The sequence below is a fragment of the Rhinolophus sinicus genome, chromosome 12, assembly GCF_057876585.1.
Source record: "Rhinolophus sinicus isolate RSI-liver-muscle chromosome 12, RSI-T2T, whole genome shotgun sequence".
Lineage (NCBI taxonomy): Eukaryota > Metazoa > Chordata > Mammalia > Chiroptera > Rhinolophidae > Rhinolophus > Rhinolophus sinicus.
Genome location: NC_142512.1, coordinates 53642191 through 53662608, shown reverse-complemented (window position 1 = coordinate 53662608; position 20418 = coordinate 53642191). Strand labels below are relative to the sequence as shown.

General features: G+C 43.4%; 1 protein-coding gene across 10 annotated transcripts in view; it reads right to left on the bottom strand.

The window, feature by feature from the left end:
• Nucleotides 1-20418, bottom strand: part of METTL23 (methyltransferase 23, arginine) — a 121068-nt gene that overhangs the window by 77021 nt on the left and 23629 nt on the right. For 3 of the 10 annotated variants that reach the window (XR_016023033.1, XR_016023032.1, XM_019745468.3), the window contains exons 6-7: nt 15248-15373; nt 13930-14050 (exon numbers count right to left, since the gene is read on the bottom strand). The gene's annotated coding sequence lies outside the window, so the exon portion shown is untranslated. Of the gene's footprint in view, nt 1-10; nt 7350-13929; nt 14051-15247; nt 15374-20418 lie in introns of those variants that run through there. The other 7 variants (XR_016023035.1, XR_016023031.1, XR_016023037.1 and 4 more) reach the window with 5 other exon arrangements.

Genomic DNA, 20418 nt, shown 5'->3' with positions numbered 1-20418 from the left:
AAAGTAGTTTGAGTTCTATCACCAGAATTTGGACTCTGAAGCCCAGAAGAACTCTACTGATGCTAAAGAGAATACAGGCACTTGGTGAGGACATGGAGGCAAACAAAAAAGGAGGAGGAGGAGAGGGAGTGAAAGGTGAGGAGGAGAAGAAGGAAGCTTCCTTTTAGACTTAATGCTCAGGGTTCAAAAGCTGATACCAATTGGACCGGACTTGCTTTGCTCAAAAAGGGTGCAGTACCCAGCTCGGGGCGGCAGGTGGCGGCATCTCTGCGCCCGATTCTCCGCAGTGTCCAGTTTTTCTTTTTCAGGTTTGCCTAGCTCCTTTTACATGTTTATTCTATCATATGAATTTTAGTATCTTGGAAAGGATGACTCAGTGTAATAAATTTGTCAGTTATCCCCAAGTAAATGTATAAATGCAATGCAATTCTAATAGAAATACCAAAATATTTTTCTAGATCCTGACAGATACTAAAATTCATGTGGAAGCATAAACGTGTAAGAATAACTAGGAAAAACTGGGGAAAAGGGCTATGAGGGAGGTCTAGCTCTACCAAATATTGACACATACTATAAAGTCTCCATTATTAAAAACGGTAAATCTGCTGCATGAATAGACAGAGGACCAGAGGAATGACCAGGTACATACGGAAATCACTGGGTCAAAATAGATTTTGTGACTAATGGTGCTCAGAAAACCAGATGGCCATTTGGAACAAGGTCAGACTAGGGCTGTAACTTGCAGCACACACAAGAATGAACTCCCGATGGTTCAGAGATCTAAGTGTAAAAAATGAAATGATAAGAGTACTAAGATTTTATGGGTGAATACCTCTTAGACTAGAGTATAGGAAAAAGTTTTCTAAATATGAGTCAAAATCTAGAGACAATAAAAGATTGATGAATTTGACTACATAAAAAGAATGGTAAAATTCTGTCTGGCAAAACAAACAAACAAAATTACCACAAGGCCAAAAACAAATTTAAAAACTGGAAAAAATATTTGCCACGTATATCATGGATTAAGGGTGAATATCTCTAACACATCAAAGACTCACTAATGAAAGGAAAAATGACCGAAAACTCGATAGAAAAATGGGCACGAAATATGAGCAGCAACAACTCCCTTAAAAAAGATATAAAAGTGGCCCTTAACCATAAGAAAAAGATGTTTAACTTGACTCAGACTAAGAGAAATACAAATTGAAATTACTCTGAGATAGTATTTTCACCCAGCAGATTGGCAAAAATTAAGAAGCCTGACAACCACTGCGCTGTTGCAAGGCTGTAGGGAGATGGGAACTTCTATGATAGCCAGTGCGAATGCCAATTGGAGCAGCCCTTGTGCCAGGGAATTTGACGAGATTAAACAGAACTACATCCGTGTTTACCTCCTACCCCAAAGAAACATTCTCTGGGAATTTCCTGTGAAGAGCGAGCTCTGACAATACAAAAATAAATGTGCACGTTTATATTCGCTGCAGCATGGATTGAAACTAAGGGAAACTGTTAAAATACTTAAACACCTGAGATGTAAACGTGAAAAATGGTTCAACCACACAGTGGAATACTGTGCCATTGAAATAGAGAGGAAGACCTAACGAAATGACATGGAGTGGCTTCTTGGATAGATTAACTTTTTTTAAAAGTAAGGACTCAAAAAAAAAGTAAAGACAAAAGAGTGTTTATAGTATTTATACCTTTTCATAGGAAAGCAAAAAAATAAAGTATGCATGTATCTGCTTATTTTTGCAAAAAGAAATATGAGGAAAAGATACCCAAAACTAGTGAGATTGGTTACCTACAAGGAGTGAAGAGAACAGGGCAGAAGAGTGGGAGGGAGGGCATGACACTTCTGAGTATACTTTTTTGCATAGTTTTGCCTTTGTTCCTCATAGAGTAAAATAAAATATAAAAAAATAAAATCAATATGGAAGAGGGGAAAACATCCTAAAATGGGATACAAAGAGAAACAAATGAACCTATCTGTTATTAAAATGTTATTCATAACCACACAGAAAGGGGAAAACTATATTTCAACTGTATGATCTCAGAATAAAGACAAAAAGAATTTGAAACACATAATGAATTCTAATTGGTAGGTTTGTTTTGTTTTACCCAGTGCTGTGACTTAATAATTCCGAAACCATTTTCAATGTATTATAGGATTAAACAAATAAGTAAATAAATACATTAGGGATAATGGGAACTGATTTTCTCTTTATCAAAAAAGAAAGTTATGGGGGCGGACGGGTGGCTCAGTTGGTGAGAGTGCGGGCTCTGGGCAATGGGGCTGTCAGTTCGATTCCCACATGGGCCAGCGAGCTGTGCCCTCCACAACTAGAATGAAGTCAATGAGCTGCCGCTCAGCTCCCGGGTGGCCAGATGGCTCAGTTGGTTGGAGCGCATCCTCTCAACCACAAGATTGCTGGTTCGACTCCCACAAGGGATGGTGGGCTGCGCCCCCTGCAACTAACAACTGGCAGCTGGACCTGGAGCTGAGCTGCACCCTCCACAACTAAGATTGAAAGGACAACAACTTGACTTGGAAAAAATCCTGGAAGTACACACTGTTCCCCAATAAAGTCCTGTTCCCCTTCCCCAATAAAATCTTTAAAAAAAAAAAGAAAGTTATGAATATGGAAAGGGGCAAGACTATAATGAATTATGAACCATATGGTAATATGAACTTGTGGTTTTAGGTAGGTAGCTAGATAGATAACAGAATTATATGTAAGGGGATATGTGCGCGAGCATATGTGTGTATATGCACACATACACATATATGTCCTAGCTCTGACGATTGATAGGACCCAGAAGCAATGACATACCAGTAACACTGACCACATGAAGTGCCCAAATCTTGGGTTCAAAGTACCATTTTCCACTATAAGGAATCAAGGCTTTTTGGAAAAATGGCTGATTCCAGGGCTGGAGTAAGGAAGGTACAAGATGAACCTGCCCCCATCACACATCACTACACACACCTAAAAGGTTAGCCTACATTTCAGGTAGGAAGGGCGGGAGGAATAGGCAAAACACATTATCCTTTAGGATTCATCAGCTACAGCCATTTTCACCAACTTGTACTTCAGAGGTTTACCAAAAACCACTGCCAGAGAAGAGCGAGGGGCGTCACTGGGAGAGAATGTGGGGCCATGAGACCCACCTCCCAGGACACTGTCCCAGGAACACATAGGAACAGGGAAGGAGGAGTAAGGCACATGCTTCCGAGAAAGGTAACCGTCTGGAGCCTGAATACTGAGGAAGGCCATCCAGAAGATGTGACTGCTGCTTTGACCTGCGACTGGATCCAGGCAATGGGAGGCCCCCCCTGCCTCCCCCCACTTGGAATGTGTGCTCTGCTTGCCTTTCCCTCGCTAGAAGCTGCCCAAGGACACAGCCTTAAGATGGCAATGTGCTGATGAGACTATCTGGACCTGGTACATGACTGAGCCCCGTTAAGGTCCTGTGTAGGCGACTGACCTGTTAAGGTCTCTCTGTAAACTTTTAAAATTTGGTGGGTGACTGTGAAGATCTATCATCTTGTGTCTTCCCATAAGACAAGCCTCCTAAGTAAATTCCCTTGCTTCTTACACCTGCCACCGACCAATCTGGGGTGATCTGTCTCTTTATTCGGTCTCTCCCTGCCCAAAGGGTACAGCGGTGGGGTTCAGATTACACCTGAGAAGTTTCCAAAGACGTTGCAAGCCAACACGGAAATAAAAGGTGAAGTCTGTTTATCCAGAGTTGCTGATGTCATAGTCCTGAAATCTCTTGATAGCCCAGATGCAGAAAGAACTCTGGCTTGGCAGGTGTTGAGGATGAAAAAAGTTCTTTCTACCTCTCTCAGTTCTTTAGCTGGTCGAATAATTTGTCATAAGACAGATTAACAAGAGAAAATCAAATTTTTTACTTCATATGTATGGGAGCCCCATAAAAATGTGAGCCCCAAAGGCAAGTCAGGCAGCTGAGGCTTATCAGCCATCCTGAGCTAAGGGATGGGATGGGAAGCCCCAGGGAGGAGGGTAATTCACCAAATGATAAGAGCAGGTGCTTGGTAGACAGGTGTTTGCCCTGCCATCCAGGTAAGTCATTCAGATAAAAGTCATCCCTGGTAATAGCTCTCTTTCTAAGCCAGGCCCCCTGACGGAATTCTTTTAGGTAGTTAAGGGAGAGGTAAAAAATTTTTCTTGCGTCTGCTGCATCTTGATTGCCTTCAGCTCAAAAAAACCCACATGCCAAAGTGGCACATTTTGAGCTGGCATATCCTGATCCTCTTACATAAATAACAGACTATTTATTGTAGGGGACCCACCCAAATCCTGGCATGGGCCAGTGCAAATGTGCCCAGGCTATCGACTGACACCTGTGCCCTTCTGGAGGACTGACTGTTCTTGGCTGATGGGAGCTCATTGTCCTTACAAGCTTAGGACATGCCGCCCCACGCCCCGCCCCCCACTCCTGAAGGCGTGCAAAGACCTTCCCCCTTGCACAGGGCAATTCTGTGGTGTGATCTACGCTTGGATCCCTAAGGCTAGACTTTGCCTGAGACCTGTCTTGATCGTCCCTGTCTTCTCTCCCTCACAGGTATTTCCTTAAGGGCCTCCCTCAATAAACCGCAGGCCCTCAAGTGCCTCAGGCTCTGCTTCTGGGGAGCTAACCTAAGACAGAGCCCTTTCTGGGAGGTTTTTAACCCATACAGCTGAGTCTGATTCTGGGGATAAGCCTGACACCTTTAACTGGACATTTCTTTCTTATACCTGGTCTTACAATATCATCAAGCCATTCTTTCCTACTATAAAGACTCTCAATCAGAAATACATTTTTTGAACTGGCTTTCTTGGAAGTCTAGTTCTCTCACAAATTGGAAATAAAACCTTGACAGGAACATACAGTTCAGTGAGAGACATTTTCATACTAAATAGCTCCCATCCTTTTCCCTGACCCAGTCCAGCTGGGACCAACATCCCCAAGTGCAAGTTCATGCTTCCAAACCCAAAGGCCTCTTCCCACCAGGAGTGACCCTGTAAGGATTCAAAGCCTGGCCAGGAATAGAGTATTTTACAAATGGGGGGTGGGGAGCCCCAATTTGCCCATTCGAGGATGCAGCATCATTCATTTTTCACTAACCCCAGTCTCTCTCTTCCTCTCTCTCCTTTCAGGGGTCATTGATCAGGTACCCACACTGTTCCTAACCTATCTGACACGAATTACCACTGTTCCTGCCTTCTCACATTCCTGGGGCCCTGTTTCTAAGTCAGCAGATGTAGAGGATTCTCTAGGTTGAAGTGCAATTCCAACACTGCTCACAATTTTCTGCTCTGTCCATCTTGGTTCCACCTAGTAGCTTCTGGGGCAGCAGGTTTTGTCCGTGCTCTTCTTTAGTAGTGAGGAATCATTGGGGGTTTTTGGAAGTTTATGAAAACGAGAGTAGGTAACAGGATACAAAAATTGTGCCTGGGTCAAGAGTACCTTATAGAAATTTGGAATGATTAAGAAGTAGGACGGATGTCGGGTCAGTAACAGAAGGCCTGGAGTTGACTTAGGAGAGGCTGGTGGCGTGTCTGGGCTGCTCTCCTAACAGTCTTCACGTGCCCCATGGATCGGTTTGTAAAGGAAAGGTTAAAGTCAGCCACTTGTGGTCACAGGAGAGAAGTACACCTTACCAAGCCTGAGGATGGATACTCGTCCACAAAATTGTTTGCAAATAGGTTTGTAGCAAATGTGGAATTCTCTGGGTTATCACATTCTGGGCAGGCACACACAGCAGCAGAGAACCAGGCCACACAGGCCTTGTCCTGACCCCCTCCACACACACACACACACACATGCACACACATGTGCGCCAGTTCCCTCAAGATCTGGAAGCAAACAGTAACCCCAGCGTGATGCATGACGCAGAGTTTCCGCCCTTAGCTGAGCTTGATTACAGGAAAAACGTAACCCTACATGCCCTTTCATTTCCTGTAGGCTCCACACTCCTGAATGAAAGACAAACCCTCAGCACAGCCAAACCCATGCCAGGAATGGGGAATTCCTCCCGCACACACTGTCATCCTATTGATCGAACACTGTCACCAAACTGCAATGGTTATCAGTAGGTCAGAGTTAGGGGCTGAAGAAATTAAAAAAAAAAAAAAAAAAACACAGAAAAGCATGTCCAGATGATATGATGTGACTCTGAAAGAGCGGCTTGGCACGAAAGGCTTTTGGGGGCTGGGAATAGGTAGGTTTCTGACTGAGATGGACACCATTTAGATAACCAGGGACAGGTGTCACCTCTCACTGGGGGAATTTATGAATTTATAAATACACCCACATAGCTTACAGTGCTGGATACTAGAAAGAGTCAGATGTTAGGCTAATTCTCACTCCTTTTTAAGTCACCTATTTTTGCCACTGGAAGCTTCTTTCTCCTTGGAATTACAGAGTTCCGCCAGGAAGGGCCTAAGTGACTACCTTTTCAGAGATACTCCTACCTGGCTGGCTGTGAATCCTTCTCATCTGCAAACCCAACTCTCTTCTTGTCAGATCAGGAAAAATCTTTATCATTTACCTATTATTATTGTATCTCTTCTCCACCTTCTCCTTGAGATCTGTCCTCCAAGTCTCATTCATTGTATAATTCACATCTTTTTAAGCTTTTTTAAATTTTGCCCTGTGCACCAATTATTTGGATTTCAATAAAGACTACCCTCTTTTTTCAGGTTATATGGTAAATTTTTTAATTTTAAAAATCATGGGTTTTTTTGTTCGTTTGTTTTAATGTTCTAATAGAATCTCCTTGAAAGGACTCTTATTACTGTTTGTTTAAGCTTCCCATCAGGCCCCGGCCTCTTTCTACGTCAGCGGGTGACAGTTTGGGAGTTCAACTTGCTCTTCCTCCCTCAGGTTGTGCAATCTTCCTAAATCAGCCACTCTTTTTGGCTTGCTTAAAGCTTTGTATTTCCTCAGCTACCAGACCAGGCATGTAGGATCTGAGAAGCGATGTAAGAAATAACAGTTTCCACATGTGTGAGCCCACCGTGAGCCCTCTGTTGAAGCCCAGGCAGGAAGTGCCATCGCCACCTGTGAGGCTGCCTTCCAGGTCTTCCAAAATCTGGAGGATTAAAAAATGGCCATGTATTTGCTCATGATTTTATGGATCGGCAACTGGGGCTGGAATCAACTGCCTTCTGCTCTCGGCTGGGGTTACCCTTGCAGCTGCAGACACCCAAGGGCTGGACTGGAGTTGAATGGTCGAGGTGGCCTCACTCTTGCATCTGGGAGTTCAGGCCTGCTCCCAGCTGGGTGTCTCGGTTCTCCTCCATGCGGCCGCACATCCTCCAGGAGGCTGGACAGAGCTCCTGGTGGCAGAGGGTTCCAAGAGCATATGAGCAGAAGCTGCAGAGCCACTTGAGGCGAATTGTCAAAAGTACCCAGCGTCATTTGGCCACAGTCTATTGGCCAAAGCAAGTCACGAGGCCAGTCCAAGTCTATGGGGAAATAGACTGGATCTCTTAAAAGGAGTGTGTGTTTCAAGGCATTTAAGGATGGGAGGACTTGTTACAGCCATGTCCACCAGCAACACGTATGGGGATACTGGGTTTACCTGTGTGGCATTGCTCTCACATTGTCTGATGCCTGGCAGGGTGAGCAGATACAGTGTTTCACCAAAAAGCACCCAAGGTTTTTCATGGTCCAGCACCTGTCCCTAAAAAGTCACTCTTTAGTCTGCACAGGGTCACAACAGCCAATGTTTGTATAGTGTTTCCTACGTTTCCAGAACAGTCACAGGCACAGTTAATGAACATAGCAAGCTTTATGAAGTTGGTACTATTATCATTCCCACAGCGCAAATGAGGAAACTGAGACATAGAGAGTTTAAGGAAATTAAACTCAGCCCACAGAGCCAATAAACAGTGGAGCTACGGTGTGGGCTTTACAATCCACCCTCTCCTGCCTTTGTGGGTCTGCCTCAGAGGCATCTGGAAGGGTTCTCTTCCTTGGCATTCCACCCTCCTTCTTTGTCTAATCCCAGGGGGCCACACTCCCGGATTGGGGGGAGGGGAGGGGAGTAGCTGGAGCACACACACATCTCTCTCTCTCTCTCTCTCTCCCTCTCTCCCTCTCTCTCCCCCAGTCACCTCTCTGAAGTAATGCAGGAGCCAGGGAGGCCAGCAGGCCGGCCTTGGCAAGGGCTCCTGAGCTCCAGGGTTCACTGGGGGAAGGAAGCAGGTAAGGACTTGATTCGTTTTGGTGCGAAGGGGGAGAGGGAAGCTGCTCTTGCCAGGGACCAGCAGCGTGCCTGATCCTGTAGTCGGGGAGGAAATGCAGCCCACGGGGTCCCCCAGAGGCCTCTGCCAGAGTAGACGGAGGGTGGGCAGGTATGCAGTTCCAGGGCACGGAGTGAGGGTCACTGGTTAGCACCTCCCCCACCACACCCCTACACAAAATTCCAATTATGTCTGTTTTTTGAGCCCACCGCTGCAATGGTGGGTGCTCTTACAAGGCAGAGCACTAAATAGGTTGTCATTTGGATTACGTAACTAAGACTCTGCCCAAGGTCTCGCCACTGGAACTCTTCTTGGGGACAACACCACTGTGTTGCTGCGATCAGGTATTTGCAAAAAGGTCTGTACAAAATGTTTATAACAGATTCATTCCTAATAGGTAGAAACTGGGAAGTCCACCCAAATCTCTACCCCAAATGTCCACCAATAAGAGAATGAATAAAACTGTGTGCTGTGTTTATACGATGGAATGATACACACAGTAAAAGGGAACACACTGCTGATACAGAGAATCACAGCATACGTACTGTATGGTTACATTTTTGTGAAGTTTGAGAACAATCAAAACTAACTTACGTATTAGAAATCAGAATAGTGGTTGTTGCTAGAGGGAATGGCACACTGGCTGGAAGGGTAATGAGGGAACATTTTGGGGTAATGGAAATCTCTGTATTTTGCTGGGGTGTGGGTTACATGAGATATGCAATTATCAGACTCCATTAAATTATAGATATATTTCACTGTACATAAATTACTCCTCAATTTAAAAATATAAGATGGTAAAAAGCAATCACTGTAATTCACATTATCAGAGGGGGGAAAAACAATTAGTATGATTATCTCGACTGAAGCAGGAAACGCATTTGACAAAATTCAACACCCATTCATGATTTTTAGATTTTTTTTTTTTTTAGCAGACTAGGAAGGGAGGGACTTTCTTTAAACTGATAAAGAACAACTACCAAAACAATTAAATCAGCAACAAATATCATTCTGAATGGCAAAATATTAAAAACTTCCCCCCGAGATTGAAAAAAAGGTAAAGATGTCAGCTATCACTACTGCTATTCAACACTGAACTGATGTTCTAGCCACTGCAATAAGGCAAATAAAAGACATAACATGCATGATTGCAAAGCCATTGTTATCTGGTGACATGATTATACACATAAAAAAATCCAAAATAATCTATAAACCATTATAACTAAGAAGTGAATTTAGCAAGATCTCTAGATACAAAGTCAATTAAACAGACCATTGTGTTTCTATGTCAGCAACAAACAAATAAGAAATGAAAAATTTCAAACAACATTCTTTACAATGACATCAAAAAGCACCGAACAGGGATAAATCTAAGGGCAAAAGTGCACATCTCTATACTGAAAACTAGAAAACATTATTGAGAAATTAAAGAACCCAAATAAATGGAACTTACACAAAGTTAATGGATTGGAAGAGTCAATATGGTTAAGCTATCACATCTATCCAAATTAATCTACGGATTTAATGTGATCCCAATTAAATCCCAGGAGGTTTTTGGAAATCAATTAGCTGGTTCTCAAATGCATGTGGAAATGCAAAAGACCAAGAGTAACCAAGGCAATACTGAAGAAACACCACAACGCTGGAGGCCTTACCCTTCCAGATAGCCAGATGTTTATACAGTGACACTAATTAAGTCAATGTGGCATTGGCACAAGGACAGACTGACCAAAGCCACAGAGTCCAGACAAGATGAAAATAGGATTTGTCGCTAGCAGAACAACCCTGAAAGAACGGCTAAAGGAAATTCTTCAAACAGAGAGGAAATGATACAAGAAGGAACCGTGAAATACTGGGAGTGAAGAAAGAACCATGGGAAGAATCAAACTATGGGTAAATAGAACAGACTGTCCTTCTCCTCTGGAGTTGTCTAAATTATGTTGGATGGCTAAAACAAAAATTATAATATTGGGGGGTGGGGGGTGGGAGATGAGGGTAAGGGGGATCGAATATATGGTGATGGAAGGAGAACTGACTCTGGGTGATGAACACAAAATGGGATTTATAGATGATGTAATACAGAATTGTACACCTGAAATCTATGTAATTTTACTAACAATCGTCATCCCAATAAATTTAATAAAATAAAATTTAAAAAAAAAAAAGTTATAATATTGTCTCATGTGGTTCTAAATGTATGCAGAGGAAATATTTAAGACAATGGAGAACATTAGAGATCTTGTTCCCTGGCGTATGTCATCAGTTTGGTTCAAATAAACTCTTGCAAAAATTCAAAAAAAAAAAAAGAAATATTTAAGACAATTGTATTATAAATGAGGGAGGATAAAGGGACCTAAATAGAGGTAAGGTTTGTACATTTGTACAAACTGGTAAAGTGTGGGAAACAATAGACTATGAGTTACATGTGTGTTATAGAATGCCTAGAGCAAGCACTTAAAAATCCCCAGATTTGGGCCGGCCCGGTGGCTCAGGCGGTTTGAGCTCCATGCTCCTAACTCCGAAGGCTGCCGGTTTGATTCCCACATGGGCCAGTGGGCTCTCAAACACAAGGTTGCCAGTTCAATTCCTCAACTCCCGCAAGGGATGGTGGGCTGCGCCCCCTGCAACTAAGATTGAACACGGCACCTTGAGCTGAGCTGCCGCTGAGCTCCCAGATGGCTCAGTTGGTTGGAGCGCGTCCTCTCAACCACAAGGTTGCCGGTTTCAACTCCTGCAAGAGATGGTGGGCTGTGCCCTCTGCAACTAGCAACGGCACCTGGACCTGGAGCTGAGCTGAGCCCTCCACAGCTAAGACTGAAAGGACAACAACTTGACTTGGAAAAAAGTCCTGGAAGTACACACTGTTCCCAAATAAAGTCCTGCTCCCTTTCCCCAATAAAAAAAAATCTTAAAAAAAACACACAAAAACCAACAGATTTTTTCCGATCAAGATGGCGAAGTAAGTAAACACTGTGCTTACCTTCCCTCACAATCACATCAAAATTACAACTAACCTACAAAACAACTATCATTGAGAACCAACTAAAATCTTGCTGAACTGAAGCCCTACAACTAAGAACACACAGAAAAAAGCCACCTCCAGACTGATAGGACGGTCAGACACATGGAATGGGCTGGTCCCACACCCGCGTGTAACCATTAAAGCTCAGGAAGGATATTTCAGCTGCGGGGGGTCTCCCCTGTGCCCCAGAGGACTGAGAGGTCCCAGCTCCACTCCATCCCAGGGTTCCAGTGCCAGGGAGAGAAGTCCCCATAATTTCTGGTTGTGAAAACCAGAGTAGATTGCGACTGAGTGAGATGGTGGGTGGCTGGAGTCCCAGGCGCTCCTCTTAAAGGGACTTTACGTGGACTTACCCACCAACGAATCACTGGCTCTGAGCTCCAGTGCTGGGGCAGCGGCTGGAGAAGTGGCAGGGACAAATGGTGGGGAACTGAGTTGTCTGGCTTGGGACAGGGGCTGGAGAGGCAGCTTTCTCCTGGACGGGAAAGCTGGTGGAGACCATTGTTTCTTTGTTGAGCCCCTCTCCCCGCCCCCCCCCCGCGCCCCCCCACCCGCCGCCGCTTCTCTGTGTGCAGACGCAGGCAGCCACCATATCTGAGTCTCCATCCAGCTGGCTAACGCCAAACATTCACCACACCCTGGTGATTCTGAGACCCCGCCTCTGCCCAACTTTCAGGCACACCCAGGCCACTTCCAGAGGCTTTTTCGTACAAAACACTTGCCTTAGCTCATACTGCAGACTTTCCTAGGGTCTCTCAAAGGTTCACGGAATCCAGACAAGCAGCATCTGTCTTGAGCATGTCCCATACCTCTAGCTGAGCAGCCCTAAGCCCTGCACTAGCAGCAGCTGGACTTGGTTCACGGCTTGACCTCTCAAGGTGTTTCCAACTATGGCACAGGTGGTGGTCATCTGTGGATTTCTGTGTGTTAGGCGCAGCCGGAAGAATGAGTTGCGTAGACCAAAACTGGTCTATTAGAATTTATTTGGCATGTTTGAGCAACGGGAAGCCAGGTTAGAAAAGACCATAACCTGGGGTCAGCATGGTGGCTCATGTAGTTGGAGTGCCGGGTTCCTAACACCCAGGTCGCCGGTTCTATTCCCACATGGGCCAGTGAGCTGCGCCCTCTACAGCTAAGATTGTGAACAACGGCTCTACCTGGAGTTGGGCTGTAATGAACAGCTAGAGGTTGGCATGAGCTGCCATGGGTGCTGTGTGCTGCCGTGGCTACCGTGTGCTGCCATGAGTGGCCCGCAGCCAGTGAGAGCTGCTGTGAGCTGCTGTGAGCGGCTGACTAATGACTGATGACCGGCAACTGACTGACTTGGGGGGAGGGAGCGCAAGGCTCATAACACCAGCATGGGCCAGGGAGCTGTGTCCTACACAACTAGACTGAGAAACAAGGGCTTGAACCAGAGTGGGGGGGAGGGGGAAGCGACGGGGGAGGGAAGAGAGGAGAGGGGGAGGGGGGAAGAGTGGGGGGAGAAAAAAGACCATAACCTCCCCAGTAAGAGGGGTATGGAGTTTTATAGGTAAACAAGGCTGGTCCTCTTCAGTGCATCACAAGTAAGCAGGGAGCAGGACAGGATGGCTTCTAAGATAAGATGGTTTCTATTCAGCACATTCCAGGCGGTTTCTCTGGCCTAAGGTGGTTTCTGCTCCTGGCGTAACACTCTCAAGTTTTATACCTTCTAACCAGATGTAAACCTCTTCAGCCTGTAGTGGAATTTTCTATTGAGTTTGGCTTTGTCTGTTGTGGTGTGGGGGAAGGTGCAGTTAAGCTGGTTATCGCAACCTTTGCATATGCTATGTAGATTTAAGTTGGAGCCAGGAGTGGAACCCATACAGATGCAAAACCTCATCCAAGTCACAGGGCCAGCACTGGGCTAAAGTAAATAGAAATGTTGAAACTGGTCTGCATAGTAAATGTACAGGAAGCAGAATCATTAAGAGGCAAAAAAAGAAAAGAAAGTTTTTAAAAAGTCCCAAGCTAAATTACATTTGTTAAATCAAATTATACCAGAGATCCAAATCTTAAAGTAGAAGAGTTAGTGCCACCATTATAATCCCCTGACTTAACACTATGTGGCTCCTGCAGGTGGCCCCTGGTGGAGAATTGGCTGAAACTGAACTTGACCTGCAGCAGGTCCCCTCCCAGGTGGCCCTGGGGCTGGTGCCCCCAAGTGGCCAGCTTCAAAATGAGTTGGAGCATCACCCAGCCAAAGATGAAACACCCCAGGGGTAGATTGGGCAGGCACCAGAGCCCTGCTGAGGCAGATCCTGCTCTGTAGGGTCAACCCCTGACCCACAACTCTTCCACTGTAGTCACAGCCAGTCCTCATAATCAATGAGCCTGAGGGTCAGTCCCTTCTACTGAAGTACAAATAGCAACCAAGGCTCAACTATAAGAGGAGGGCACACACAACCCACACAAGGGACACACCTGGAGTGCAAGCGACAAAGAAGGACCTAGTAATCCTACTTCTGAGTATCTATCCAAAAAACCCCAAAATGCTACTTCAAGGGGACGTGCTCATCCATATGTTCATTGCAGCATTATTTATATAAGCCCAGATATGAAGGCAACCTGGGTGTCCCTGAATGGATGAATGAAGAAGAGGTAGTACATATATACAGGAGTATTACTCACCTGTGAAAAAGAACGAAATCTTGCCATCTGTGACAATGATGAATCTAAAGGGTGCTGTGCTGAGCATAGTAAGTCAGACAGGGAAACACAAATATCATGTGATTTCACTTATAAGTGGAATCTAAAGAACAAAACAAACAAACAAAGGAAATAGAAACAAACTCATAGATACAGAGAACATTTTGATGGTTGCCAGATGGGAGGGGGGTTGGTGGGAGGTAAAAAGGGGTAGGGATCAAGAAGTACAAATTAGTTGTTACACAGTAGTCATGGGGACATAGGGCATAGCATAAGGAATAGAGTCAATAATATTGTAATAACTGTGGTGTCAGATGGGTACTAGATCTATTGGGGTGATAGATGGGAGGGGGGTTGGTGGCAAGGTGAAAAAGGTGAAGGGATTAAGAAATACAAATCGGTAGTTACAAAGTAGTCATGGGGATGTAAAGTATAGGGAATATAATCAATAATATGGGAATAACTATGTATAATGCCAGGTGGGTACAAGTCAAGGGGATCATTTCCTAAATTATATACATGTCTAACCACTATGCTGCACACCTGAAACTAATGTAAAATAATATTGAATGTTAACTCTAATTGAAAAAATGAAAATCAGGGGGAGGGATAAAAAAGTATAAGAGGTTTAAAGTTCCAGATATATAAAACAAATAAGTCTTGGGGATGTAATATATATATAGCATGAGAAATATAGTCAATAATATTGTGATAGCGTGGTACAGTGTCAGATGGTTGCTGGACTTATCATGGTGATCACTTCTTTAGCATAGGGAACATAATCAGTAATGTGGTAATAACTCTATATAGCGCCAGGTGGGTACTTTTGAATAACTACAATGTATACCTGAAATAAATATAATATTGTATGTTAGCTATATTTTAATAAAAATCTTTTAAAAAAATAAAACAAAATAAAAAGCTATACAAAGACATACACTCAAAAACACTAGATAAATCAAAAGGAAATGCTAAAAATAAAATAACCCACAGGAAGGCCGAAAACAGGTGACAGTGTGGCAGGTGGGAGGTTAGGGGGAGTGAAGAAGAAACAAGAAATCAAAGAGGAGTACAGAAGTAAGGGCACCCTACCCTGGCATAGACACTTGTTATATTTGAAGGTTTGCTTTGTTTTCTATACAGTTATCAGTAATTTTATCTCAAATTTTCTGCCAGTTGCCTAACTAGCCACTCAAGCTGTTGATTCACATCATGGATTCTATCCATGCCATTAGTTTGAGGAAGAAATCTTTCCCTGAGCTTCTGACCTCCTGCAGTTTGGCCTGGTTGTCCTCCTTACCTGGACCAGGTTTTCTATCATCCTGGCAACTGTTTCTTGTGTTGAGTCTCCTTTCTTTGCCCCATATCTTCTTCTTCCTAGTTTACACTCTCATTTTGGTGGAACAAGTCTTCTGGCAGCTTCCTTCTGAAACGGAGTAGGAGAGAGGAAAAGTTTTAAAGACATTAATGTTGAAAAATACTTATTCTTCCATTGCATCCATAGTTTGGCTAGATATGGAATTCTAGATTGGAAATAGTTTTCCTTCATAGTTTTCAAGACATTGCTCCATTGCTTTCTAGCCTCTACTTTTGCCTTTGAGAAACCCAAAGCCATGCTTGATCTTTGTCATGCGACCTGTTTTTCCCTCTCTGGAATCTTATAGAATCTTCTCTGGGTACTGTGGGCTCTTTCAGTCTGGAAACTCATGTCCTTCAATGCTGGGAAATTTTATGGAATTATTTTCATTGGTGATTTGTACCCTTTTTTCTCTCTCTCTCTTTCCAGAACTTCTATTATTTGGGCATTGGGTTTCCTACATTTACCCTATAATTTTTCTTAATTTTTTTTTCTCCTATTTCCTATCCATTTATCTCATTTGCCCCTCCTTTCTGGAAGCATTCAGTATTCATACATTCCCTTAATATGCCTGACTTCATTAACATACCATATCTTCAATGCTGCCTGGTGTCCTCCAGACCAAGACACTATTTAACTTTCAACAGGGGAAAAAACTCGGGTTTTTTGCCAGAGTTGGAAGGGGCAGTCAAGTGGCTGAAGAGTGTGCGGAAATAAATCACCTTAAACAGATTTCTACCAGTCCTTATTATAGTTCACCCCCTCATCCTATTTCCAAAATGCCAAACATTCCTAACCCTTTGGAATTTTTTATACTATAAAGTGGTTTGGTTCTTGGTTCCCCAGTTAAAGTTTAGTATTCAGCTATCTCAAGATGCTAAATCAGTTACTCTTATCCTTTTGCTTTCAATTTTTGGCATAGTGTTGCTGTCGTCTCCAATCCTCTCTTCCTGGACCTTGTGGATTTATGGTTTTAAAAAATCCCTTTATTAACATCTTAGTGGGGTTTCAGGACGAAACATAATTAGATGCATGTGTTCAGTCTGTCATCTTCACCCAGAAGCCTATGAGGAATGTTTAGTCATCTGTACCCTTATAACCACGTATCACCATGTGGTTTCAGTGCCCACATTTGCATTTATCATTACTTAGCAATCTCCCAAACTGTCATACTTTAACTTCTAATACAGTGTTTCTCAAACTGGAGGGCAGGGCTTTCCTGTATATATGTTCTCACACTTGAGAAATTACTGGCAGTGATGGGGACCCACAGAAAATTTTCAAGCAGAAGAGAGAGGTGGTCAGGTCTCCACTTTATATAAATCACACTGACAGCTAGTTGAGTGAAAGGTGACAAGAGGGAAGGCACAGAGGTGGCATTAGAAGACACTTGTAAGGCACATGCATATGGGCCACCTGTATGTAGCGGGGGAGGAGAGATGAACACAGACTTGAAAAATATTTAGGATCAAGATGGCAAATGGGTTCAATTTGAATTCCACACTAATAAAATAAATTTTAAAAAATCGCTGTGAACAGTTTTAAGCATCATAGATAGAAAAATTAAAAATCACTGTGATTTATTTTAGAATAGTTAATGGTTTATAATAAATACAAGAGCATAATTGAGATTAATGATAAAATCATTTCAAATGTCTTATTACGAAGACCAATTATAATTGTGCAAAATTTTATCAATTGCACTGTGTGATACAAGCAGGCAAATAACTTACCTACTGTCAAAACTACTTTCTCATTTCTGACACTAACTTTTTTTTAAGAAATTGACATTTTCAAGAGGTTGGGGAAAAAAAACTTCCCAAGAATAGGTCTATTGAAAAAAATATATAAAAGGAAACCTTTTAAATCTTGAAAAGCATTAGGCTCTAATTGTCTGAATCATAAGCGCTAATCCATATTCTGACTGATCCAGAATGTCCCAGCTGATACTCAAAATTTAGTCACCAACTGTATTTCCTTTTTGCAAGCTCAGTTTCTACTCAGCTTCAATTCAGTGCATAAATTTGTCATTTTATAAATTCTTGAAATACAACTGGAACAACTTTAATCATGGCTTTTTTTTTTTACAAAATAATTAATAATCTAAAAATGGTTTTGATTGAAATGACAAAACCAGCCTGTGATACATAATTACAACAGCTAATACATTTTGATTAGGAACTTGCTTGAAATTCATGCTATTTCAGATACTGAGAAATAAACTGATTTAAGTAAAAACATATTTTTACAAAGACGCTTATACACGAAATTGTTTCAGAACATAGAATACTCGAAGTTTTCATCTGTCGGTTTTATAAAACCATAATCCACATCTTAAGTAAAATGTGTGTATATCCTTTTCAAGATTTTAATTCAATTTAAGGATGACCTTAGAGTTCTAAAAAATCTAATGAGGTGTATTTCACATGTATACAAAGACATAAATTTAACTTTATATTATGGAAAATTTCAAATATACAAAAGTTCAAAGAAGTGTAATGAACTGCCATTTGCAGCTCATATAAATAATAATTGATATCATTATGAATGCAATAATGATCCACTCATAGCCAATCTTATTTCATCAATAGCCCCCACGCCTCCCTACTTATTGCCCAGACCTGATTATTTTAATGAATCACATGCAACATATTTTTCCATCTGTCAATATTTCAGTATGTATTACTACCAAGTAGTAAAATAACCACAATACTATTATCACACCTAAAAATGTTAACAATTCCTTAGATTCACCAAATATTCAGTTTGTATTCGAATTATTGTTTGAATCAGCTTCAAACAATAGCATTTTCAAATAATCAACAGTGAAGCCAACATTAGGTTAAAACCATTGCAGAAGATGGACTTCCACCATGAAATCTCGAGGAACTCTGCAGAGAAACTGGGAGAGTGTGAAAGGACAATCCTTTAAAGAATCTGGAAATGGCCCCAAGGGTATACAGCAAATAAAGAAACATCTATTCAAGAAAATCTACTAATATTTGGTAAGAGTCTGTGGTATTTGAGCCAAAACTGCTCCCTCTCTCTCTCTTCCCAGCTCAGTGAGAGAAAAAACTCCCCTGGAGATGGGTGCAGCCGAGAGTACAGGGCGCCCTCCCTGCAGCTCCCTGTCAGAGGCTTTCATCCTAGGAGGAGCAGGACCTCAGCTTTTCTCATCCTGCCCCAGCTACCTGGGCAAACATGGCCACGAGTCCTCACTCAAGGAACAGAGGCTTTATCTTGGCATGATGATACCGAAGATACTGTCCCTATCCTGGTTTATACAGATGGTGGTTCCAAGCCAGGAGAGATAAGCCAAGAAAGTCTGAGGCTTCTGTCTACCACATACCTGACTCCTAAACAGGGGTGCCATTCAGACAGAAGCACACCATCGTCCCCACCCCAGCCTCAGAGACCTGGTTCAGAGATTTTGCCTAGGGTCAAAAGCAGCTAGGTCTGTAAAAACGGATGGGTCCTAATCTCTTCCCAAAGGACCTGACGGTATTTGCAACCAAGGGTGGAGAAATTCAAGCTGAAAGGTGTTCTCAAAAACAGTGGAGGCTATGGTGAAAGCCCACTGGGATGCGATCGGTAGATTCCATGAAGATACAGGCCAAAGTTTGAGCCAGCTAGTTTGCGAGAGAGAACCAGGGAAAGAGACAGCTAGGAGGAACCCTCCTGAGGTCAGAACAGTAACGTCTGGACTACTCCTTCAAAGGAACCAGAGTCTGTAGAGCAATGTACGCTCCAGGGCATTTTTGTAAAAAAGGGCAATCAGCTGGCACTTAAGAGAGCTTAACAGCTGGGTGTGGTCAAGAACAGAGAAGAGAGCTTAGCCCAAATCACTGCCATCCCGGGTAACTGTGGGCATACCCTGAGCTGCCCTTCCCTGTAGAGCATCAGAGGTCTAACACTTCACAAAAATAAGCCTGCCAGTCATTAAACAAACAAGCAAATAACAATAAGCCTGGAGGGAGGGGTGACCAATACCCAGAGTTGCCACATCTTCAAAATACCCAGTCTCTAAGAAAAATTTATGAGGCAACCCAAAAAGCAGGAAAGTATGACTCTTACACTGGAAGAAGGCAGGCAGCACGAACTGCCCTGTGGGAATGGCCAGATGTCGGATTTAACAAAGACTTAAAAGTAGCCCTGAGGAGAACAGTGTCAAAATCAAATTCAGAGGCAGATGTAGCAGGATTAGAACTGAAAACTGTCTGCTCCACTGGGAATGATGAAGGCCCCTGGTGGCTCAGTGGGGACAATTTCAGTGGTGCGGTCGGTAAAGGAACCAGATACAGAGAGAACTGGAAATAGCATGGACTTCCCCTACCAAGAACTAGGAGGAAAAGAAGAGAGAGGAGGGGTGGCTGGTTAGCTCAGTTGGTTAGAGCATGGTGCTAATAACACCAAGGTTGCCGGTTCAATCCCCGCATGGGCCACTGTGAGCTGTGCCCTCCTTGAAAGAGAGAGAGAGAGAGAGAGAGAGAGAGAGGAAACAAGAAGAGTACCAGCTCAACAGAGGTTTTTGTTGGACTTTGTTTTGCTATGCTTGCCTTGTTAAGATGAAATATCTGGGGGCATGTTCATAGGCTGGGATTAGGATTTTGTAGGGGGGGAGGAGATGGCTGCCAAAGCAACCCCGCAATGGTAGGAGGACAGGGCCGAGAGGCTGGCTTTCCTTGGAGGAGAGACTGAGCAATGCAGGTGAAGATGCGTGGGCATGAATATATTGGGAGACCACCCTCGTGGGTCTGTGGCACTTCTGCACAGGTCATGAGCAGAGGTATTAACTGCCCTTTTGTTCCAGACTATGTTTCCAAGCATATTGTGTTGTTATAGCAAACAGCTTTGGAAGATAAAGACAGTGCCTCGTCTGAAGCAGAGGGAGGGTTTTCTTACTGTCTGGTATGATAGGGCAAGGGTAGGGTAGCTTGCAGCCCATTGTAAAAGATTCTGGTTCCCTTTGTTCAGGGCTCCTCAGCTATGCAGGAAACCCACTGTGTGGCCCCTCCTGGGCCCTTCTCCCTCACCCTCATGGGGCTTGAGAGGCATGGAGGAGTGACACAATCATGAAGCCCAGGCCGCCTGCTGTGCTGTGAGTAATAAAGTCC